The 9,889-nt window shown below is 35.0% G+C and overlaps 1 non-coding gene across 1 annotated transcript; it reads right to left on the minus strand.

Annotated features, from left to right (window-relative positions):
• Nucleotides 1-2,073: 2,073 nt before the first annotated feature.
• Nucleotides 2,074-2,146, minus strand: TRNAR-CCU. The gene has a single exon. It is a non-coding gene; the product is annotated as a tRNA-Arg (tRNA).
• Nucleotides 2,147-9,889: the final 7,743 nt, after the last annotated feature.

Raw genomic sequence — 9,889 nt, forward strand, 5'->3', positions numbered from 1 at the left:
ATAATGAAAGGCTCAAAAGTAATTGTTCCAAAATCCTTACAACCTGAGTACATTACTATTCTGCATCATGGTCATCCAGGAACCAAATCTACCAAAAATAGGGTGAGAGAGATAGTATTTTAGCCTCCTATGTCACAAGACATTGAGAGAGTACTTTCTTCTTGTTCAGTGTGTAATAGTACTAAGCCTCATCAACAGAAAGAACCACTTCAGCTTCACCAGATTTCAGAACTATCTTGGTTGACAGTAGCCACTGATATCTTTGAATGGAATGGTCAACATTATTTGGTGTTAGTAGACTTACTCCACTTGGTTTGAGATTGACTTACTTCCAAAAAACAAGTAATCTCTGTGGTATCTCCGAAGTCTCACAACAACCCTCTAAAGTGTAGTGGGTCCAAAAACAAAACAGTGTAAGAAACTTCTCTTTGTGGAAGATTTTCAGTCCATATATTTCTAGTTAATCACTGTATATTAATCAGATCCGATCTGATCTGATTAATATACAGTGATTAACTAGAAATATATGGACTGAAAATCTTCCACACAGAGAAGTTTCTTACACTGTTTTTTTTAGATTGACTTACTTCCTAACCTAGCATCTAGTACTGTCATTACTAAGATGAAGCACCATTTTGTTGTTCATGGAAGCCCACACAAAGTTATTTCTGACAATGGCACGCAGTTTAGAAGCCAACAATTCAAAAGATTTGCTGAAGAATGGGACTTTTCTCATGTCACAAATACCTGCAGTCAAATGGTTTGGCCAAAGAAAGGTCCAGTTCAAAGTGCAAAGCAGTTACTTGAGAAGTCAAAACAAGACAATAGTGATGTTTTCTTGAATCTCTTGAATCTCAGAAATGTTCCTCAAGATAAACATCTTGGTTCACCTGCTCAGAAACTTCTGTCGAGACAAACCAGAACCACATTACCAGTCAGTAGTCAATTGTTGGCTCCATTTGTCAAGAACAACAGATCAGTGAGAAATAATCTGTTCAGGAAACGCCTATCCAAAAATCCTACTATGATAAGACCAGTAGACCGCTCAATCCATTACGAGAAGGAGAAGTGATAAGGATGTAAATGTCCAAAGGTTATGATTGGATTGGTGTCATGAAGAATACTGGTCCAGAGCTGAGGTTGTACATTATAGAATCAGAAGGAGCAACATTTAGGTGGAATCAGAAACATTTGAGACCGGTGTCCGAGTCTATACCACAGCAAATAGCCTGTGAGAAAGACTCTTTATCTCAGAGTGAGTTGTCCGGTGTTCCAATTCCAGAGGACATTCCTGTTCCTATGATAAATCCAGAAGTTCCTGATATGAGTTGTGCCACAGACTGTCCCTGTTGCTAAATCTAGTTCCAACATTTATGTTACGAGATATGGTCGAATCTCTAAACCCCTATAGCAGATCTCAAGCAACTTGTACACAAACATTGTGTTTTGTTTCTGATGTACATAGTAATGCATGCCTAGCTCTAACATCATTTTGCATGACGGGCAATCTTTTTAAGAGGGAAGTTGTAGATCAATGTGTGTGCATACCTTTAAGAAACTATCCAAGGGCTTGCACTAGAGTATAAATACTGAGCATGTGCGAGCCTGACTGCCATTTTGTAGTTAGCTGTTGAGATATGAACATGTATGTATGTAAGCGCTGTTTGTTAGTTCGTTTGTATTTAAAGATGCTGCTATCCATCCTGATGTGCTTGTATATATTAAAGCATCTGAACGAAACCCCAGGCCTTCTCATTATTTGTAATAGAGACGAACAAGCGACACAGGTGAACCAGGGTTCTAATCTAGCACATTCAAAATGTTATTAATGCTTGTCCACTCAATTTTAAAAAGTAAAAAAACAATCTAAAGATAATTATAAATAACAATAACTATGTATAGCACTGGAGATCATATGAATAATATGTGGAAATGAGGGTATACCGACAATTATGTTTCTGTACTTAAAATGCATACATAGGTAGGTACTAGGCTATCGGCCCTGGGACCTATACAAGCCCAGCCAAAAAGGTACCCTGGCTTTTGCCACCCAAGAAAATTATAAGATTATATCACCCCAGATGGGACTTGAACCCACAATCCCTGGCTTAGGAGGCCAATGTCTTATCCATTAGGCCACTGGGGCTTGATTCCATTAGGCCACTGGGCCAAATGTCTTTTCTGCATTGGAATGGACTTCATACTTCAATGATAGTCATATACACATATGAATCTATAAACCAGGACCTTGTCAGATTGCACACATACACGGTTAACCAGTCACTCTTTCATGTGTCCATATAATTAATGGGCATGTCTGACAAGCACTTTTTCTGTGGCAAGGATGAAAAAACATCTATGTGGAAGACTATGATTTGTCTATTGTATACAGGTTTTAATCCCACATTGTACTAATTACTTTTAACAGTGTGTAAAGCCACATAAAAAATGTGTCAGGTCATAAAATGTATGCACCCAATACATGTCTGCAAAGTTAAATCAGCGTACAACAGCAACCAACCCATAAACTAATGGCAACTGTCACATTATCCTTCATATTTCATAACTGCCATTCTTTCTGTTTGGTACTGTTGTTCTCCACTTAACATCGTGCAAATGGAGTTAGCATGGTTGTTCAGGTTTGTGCACTAGCCTTAAACACGGTAACACTAATTGGCAGGAAAACACTTTAACTGTTTCTGTTGTCCTGTGCAGACATGGCAGGAGCAAGAAAGAAAGGTGCTCAACTTAGGGCTCAAAGATAAGGTTTAGAGTACTCTAGAATATTCCCTGGACTCCTTGTAAAGTGCCACAGCCATAGGTTAATGTAGGGGGTCTAAACTGGGTCTCAATATAAATCAGAGACTTGGAATAGTCTTGCCAAGGCTGTCTCCAGTACAATTGACATTCTATTCCACACACAGGAGAGTAATGCAGGCACCACTACAATAACCTAAAAAGGCACAAGTAAACACAAGTCAACCAGTGGCTGGATGAATGTAGGAATGCTGACATCCTACAGTTGTGTAAATATACAGACAAAGATACTTTAAATTATATTAAAAGCTGGATATAGCCAAGACTGGTATGCATAATGCTCTTGACTTTTTCTCTGCTTTTTATTTTACTGCCATCTAGGAGACTGCAGTGAACAGGGAAGCCCATGCTGACCATTTGGAAGCAAGGAGTATGTATGCAGCACAAAATAATTATTATTTTATCAAAAGTATTGCTCTTCTATACATTGGTAGCAAATTAAGCATGCATATCTTAACTGTAAAATCAAGCATGCATGCTTCATTCTGTAGCTCAAGGCAAGTGTAGTAATCAACTGTAATTGGGTATTCAGATGTTGTGGGTTAAAGTCCCATAGGTAACCAATGTATTATAAAATAATTTAAAAATATTACATAATAATTTTAACAAAACTGGTATGAATGCCATGCTGTTAACTTAATCTGTGTTATTTGAAAATGCACATGTGCAATACATGAATATTGTAAGGATTACCTGGAACAATTATCAGCCATAGTTTGTAGCTGTTAAAAAGTATGATTAATGCAAAAGTAAAATTCTATTTATATCATACTAATTTATTGTATGTGACATATGATGGTTCTAATTATCTTTTTCTTTTTGAATCTCTTACCCCACCCCATATCTCTCTTTATTTTATATTTGTGGTAACAATGCTCTGACGTCATCAGTTTCTGACAAATAACCAAATGATTTCCAGTACAGAGAGGCAAGCCAACCAGTATGGCTCAGCCTGCCACCCCTCCAACGGCTGCCTCACCAACGCCCAGCACATCTGGGACCCAACCTGGCAGTACTGCCTCTGCAGTCCCTGAACTACCTGTGCCCTCAACATCAGGTAGTATTACCCCAGTAGCTGGTGCAGTGGTACTCTACAGGAGTATTGGTGGAGGTGAGGATTTTGTCACCCACCAGCAGATGCCAGGCATGGTGCATGAGGTTGTGGAAAGTACCATTGGTGTGCTCCTCGGAAGGATGGAGAAGATGTTCACCAGAATGCTGTGCAAAAGAAAACATCAAGCACTGTAACAGCAAGCTCAGGAAGGGGATAGTGAATGCAGTTCTGAGGGTGAAGACTAGATTCTTACTGTCCCCATCCTTGACAGGCATAAGCATCCAATGTCCCCTCCCTATCCTCAGTCATGGTGTTTACCAACCTTTTGTGTCCCTCACCATCCCTGTCTCTGTCTTGTTTGACCTGTTTGTATGCAACTGCTTCCTCACCTACCCTATATATCTCACCATGACATACATATATCCCCTTACCCAATATTCTTCTCTTACTGAAATAAAATAAAAAATGGGTACCTGCTGCACAAGACAAACATGCCTACACATCCATTTCATACAGGCCTCCCAACATCTTCTCGCAAACATCCAGTGATGATGTTGTCCACTATAAACTATTCAGCAGCAGTACAAATGTCAGACTTGTGTTATGGTGCTTGCATTAAGTACTATGTTCTGTAGATAATTAGGTAGGGGTTCTAGTCTCACTGCAGGTAACATGGGATTGTATGTGTTTGTGTTCAGTTACTTCACGTTTGAAAGACCGTTTTTAAAACAGCATGTGAGACACTGCTACTACCATCTTCCTTTTACAAACATATACTGCTGATGTCATCAGCTATAGAGTGTTGTCTGTCACTATAAAAGCCAGGCTTGTGCTGTGGCACTTGGGTTAAGTACTGTCTTCTGTAGATAGGTAGGAGTTCTAGTCAGTTTGTGAGTATGTGTTTAGGTCCAGTTAATTCACATGCGAGAGACTATTTTAGAACAGCATATGAGACACTGCTACTACCATCTTCTTGTCATAAACATACACTGCTGATGTCATCAGCATAAAGTGTTAGCTGACACTATAAAAAACAGACTTGTGCTATAGCACTTGTGCTACGTACTGTGTTCTGTAGATAGCTAGGGGTTCTAGTCTCACTGTGGTCAACTGGTATATGTGTGTGTGTATATGTGTGGGTGTGTGTGTGTGTGTGTCTGTGTGTGTGTGTGTGTTCATTCAAAAGTCAGTATGCTGACAATTTTGGACTTCCAAGATGGCTGCACATTGAGTAACAGCTTAATTTCAGCTCTACCATTGTGAAAACAGAAACTCAGAAAAGAGAGCCTTTGAACTCATTTTTGGGTAAATTTCATTAACAAACTGGCTAATAAGTGCAATGCCTGGATGCGTGTAAAAAGAAATTCAGAGAACCTAAAAGAAAATCAACCACAAAAGGTGAGGAAAAGCACTGACTGGGACAAATTCTTCAGCTGTTCAGAAAAAAGCAGCACAAGCTCCAGCTTTGGTGCAAGCCATAACTTCCAGTACCCTAGAGGAAAAAAGTCAAAGGTACTCGGAGCTGATTAAAATAAATGAAACACTGATGGAGTATATCAACTCAAATAACAAAATGCGAGATAAAATGGAAGAAACTTTAAACAGATATTCAGATGAGGTGATAAAACTGCAAAATACGGAGGTCAAAATGACTGAAAAGGCTGGCTGAACATGAGACTGCTCAAGAAGAGATGTTGCAAAAAATAATAGAATTAGAGGCACAGTATGCAGGGAAACCTGAGATTTTCTGCTGTACCAGAGAATTTGGAAGGAACAGAATGCATTAATTTTATGAAAACACAAATAAGCAACTGAACTGGTATTCCACAGCTGGAGCTGTTAATTGAAAGGGCACACTGTGTGTATGCTCCAAATCTGGCCAAGAGAGAGCATACCAGACCTTTAATAGTAAAGATGCAATCCTACCAGCAGAAGGAGGTGATTCTGACAAAACCGTGGCAGTAGGACAAAAAGTACTAAAAGTGGGAGACAGTAGAGTATTGCGGAAAATGATTATTCAGTGTACACCAGACAGAACAGAAGTACATTTATTTCATTAATCAGGGAATGTCATGAAGCAGGCATGAGATTCAAACTGATGTACCCAGCTATCCTCAGAATATTCTTTCCCGGAGAGACAAACTCATTTTATGATGCAGAACATGCTAAGGAGGAAATACAAAAGTCTGTCCAACAAAATGTGAGCTGTGAAACAGAAGGCAATTCTGCTTCTGCTTGTTCTTCCAGTAATAAAGACCACAGAGAGATTGTACCAGTAAAACGTTTTCCAATGTTTCAACATAAATGTGTGAGAGCCAATAAAAAGCACAAGAGCTGACTAGAAGATCTGAGAGCACATTGGAAAGGAAGCAGAGACTGGATTTGGGAGATAGAGATAAACAGGAATAAAACCAGCAACTCAGAAATTGACAAATAAATGTGGGATTATAAAGCATTAGTTATATTTATGTAGCATGGCAGAACAAGAAAACCTAGACATATTGGACTTTTTTGACTTTGTTAAATTTGTAGGGGACTCTAAAGCATATGTCCTACTTCTTATCATTACTATTTGGTAGAACACTTAGGAAAGGGGAAGATGAAGGAATGAGTTAACTGTAACTAAAACAAACTTTTGTTCTTAACAGTAATATTTGCATAGTGTATGATATCTACATGCTATAAAGTAAAGTTTTCTCAATAATTTTCAAGTGTAATGGGGATATTAAAGTAAACAGGTACCCCTGTTTTTCCTTCTTTTCTCTTTCTCTTTGTTCAGTTTTAAGACATGTAGGCACTGCAATGTAAAAAAGAAAGCAAAATCTGTTGAAAAGAGTATGATACAAGAAAAAGTGATGTGCATTTTCTCATTCTTACATAGGGGAATAGCTGGATTAAGACTCTTGGCATTATCTAATAACAAGTTTTAAGTGAAAGCAAATAAATAAAAAAAATGCATATAATAAAGCTCTCCTCTAGCAAAAAAATAAATACTTGTAGAAGCAACCCTGCACCTGGTTCTCATGACTCTATAGAGACAATCTGATAAAGAGCAATAAAAACAAAATACTTCTTTCTTTTAATGGCCAGGAGCTAATGTTTTTTTTTTTTTTTTCAAAACAGGTTTATTGTTTTAACATATAAGAGAAATATCATAACAATTTTATACAAGTAATTAAAAATAGGTATTATTATAATATTCAACAAAACAACTAAAGTATTTACAAAGACATCCACTACAATCAGATCAATTAATTAAACTAAAATACCATGCTATTGAAATTAAAATTTTTTTAACAAATTTTGTAAATTATCCCATACAATAAAATAAGATGTTTTTCTATTTGTTCTAGTCCTAATTGTGTTTATTTCCATATGGCACACTATATTCATAACATTTTTAAATTCATTGAACGAAGGAGGTGTATCTGAAATCCAATTTCTAGTTATTATTTTCCTAGCCACTGCTAGAATAGACCATGACAAGGGAAGCTTAACCTTTTTAACACTTTGAGGTACAGGTGTGTTGAATAATATAAGAGATTTAGAAATAATTAAATTATCTGTAAAAAGAGCCTGCAAAAATTCATTAATTGGCTTCCAGTATTCTTTCAATTTTATACAGTCATAAAACATATGAGCCCAGTCAGCATTAATTTCTACATTACATCTCTTACATAGATTATCTTTATTACTTATTTAACTCATCATCAAAGGTGTATAAAAAGATCTATGTAAAAATTTCCATGTATAAAGTCTCCAGACAATGGAAGACGTAGTTCTAAAAGCAGATTCCAATATATATTGTTTATCTTGTTGATTTGGTGGGTCCCCATTAATAGAAGTGAAATAATTCCAGTATGAATCTACACTGTAAAAAGTTTCTTGCCTGATAACTTTATGTATGTATGAAAGTTTACCTTTATCAGAAACTTTATGTTGTAAATTTAATATCAAGTAATCAATCAGTGTTGGAATAGATTCTTTAACAGTTATAGACATTAAATCTATTTTATTAATGAGATGTTGTCTAAAGGTCTGAACCTCTAACCAGCAAGTTTCTTAGATCAAATTCTTGTTTTAAGAAATCTAGATTTTAACTTTATTATCAGATATCAACTGATACCAGTACTTTAGATCATTATCTATAGCTAAATGAGTTCCTTCAGAAGTAGATGACAAAAGCATACCCTGAGTATACATTATAGGAAATACAATAAAATTCCATTCCTATACTTAGGGTGCATGAATATAAAGTTACGATAACTAATAATAATATTTAATGGGTAACAAACCATATGTTTAGGTGTAATAGGTGAAGTACAAAATTCCTTTAGTAACCATAACATGGAGTTATTTACAATCATATTTTTATGTGTTAAGGAGATTTTCATGAAGTGTATACTAATTAGCTCCCAATAATCTTTCCATTTTGTGACATATGACTGATCTATTAATAAAGTAATAACTTTTACAATAGAAGAGATAGTATATAAATTAAAGTCTGGAAAAGAAATACCCCCTTGAGACCAGCTATTAGTATGTTTCTTTAATGCAATCCTAGGTCTATTAGGTGCCCATAAGAAATTTAACATTAGTGTGTTCTGTTTCTTGATAATTATTTTTGTAGGTGGAAGTATTATTGATTGTATTAAGTATAAAATCTTGGGGAATATTATCATTTTAATAATTGTAAGTCTCTCCTCCATAGTAAAAAACATATTATTCCAGGTATTAAAAAGATTTTGTATATTAAGAAAACAGGTATTATAATTATTATATATAATAGATTTAATATCTTTAGATAGTATTATACCTAAATAAGTTATCTGACCTGAATTGGGTACATATTTAGTAAAATCACTAATGAGAATATTTTTTCGCGTATATATAGGTAGTATTTTAGTTCTTTCTTCATTGAATATTAAACCAGAAATACTTTTAAAATTCATCATGTTATCAAATAGAGACTGTATAGAAGAATTAGATCCCGCTGATGTAATTAGAACATCATCTGCAAAAAGTTGAATTTTGGATGTTGTATTTTCATCTATTTCAAAACCCTCTATGTCAGTACTGTTTCTGATCAAATTAGCCCAAGGCTCCATTACTAAAGTGAATAATAGTGGAGAAAGTGGACATCCTTGTTTTGTACCTTTAAGAATGGGTATTTTTGTGAAACATATGTTCCTACCTTAATATAAGCCAACGCTCCTTTGTATAAATGTTCAATTAGATTTACAAATGCATCCGAGAAGTTTGTGCACTTCATTAAGGTAAACAGATAGTCCCAACTTACTGAATCAAATGCTGAACTTATATCAAGACTAATAAGTGTTAAATCTTTCTTTTTCCTATTTGCAAAATCTATTAATGTTAAAGTTCTTCTTATATTATCAAAAGTATTTCTATTTACAATGAAGCCTGTCTGATCTATATCTATAATGCCGAATGATTGTCTTCAATCTATCAGCAAAGATATTCATAAACATTTTATAATCAACATTAAGTAATGAGATGTAAATATATGAAGAACATCTAGTTGGATCTTTATTAGGTTTTAAAATTACTAAATAAATGTATATTGCCAAGATGGGGGTTATTAACTCAGTTTGGGCCAAAATAAAAACCTTATGTATTAATGAATATGTATTTTTAGAAAGGATTTTATATATCTCTGGTATAATACCATCATTACCCGGTGCTTTGTTTGATTTAAGCTTATTTATTTGTGTAATAACTTCTGTATATGAAATACTCTTGTCCAATAGTTTAATCTGTTGTTTATTAAGCTTTTTATTCATATTTGTGGTTGTAAACTCCTTTATTTTATCTTTAGGTTCCATGTTAATATTATTATGGTTAATTTTGTGAAAGTGATTTCTAATATACATCTAGTATTTCTGGTATACTAGAAACATTCTTCTTTTTCCTTAGAGAAAAGATTTCTTTGATATGGTTTTGTTTATTCAACCTTTTTGTTTTATTTTTAAGTCTATGTAAGTATTTGGTTTGCTT

Source organism: Protopterus annectens, chromosome 3.part1 (assembly GCF_019279795.1).
Source record: "Protopterus annectens isolate FY-2018-M chromosome 3.part1, PAN1.0, whole genome shotgun sequence".
Lineage (NCBI taxonomy): Eukaryota > Metazoa > Chordata > Ceratodontiformes > Protopteridae > Protopterus > Protopterus annectens.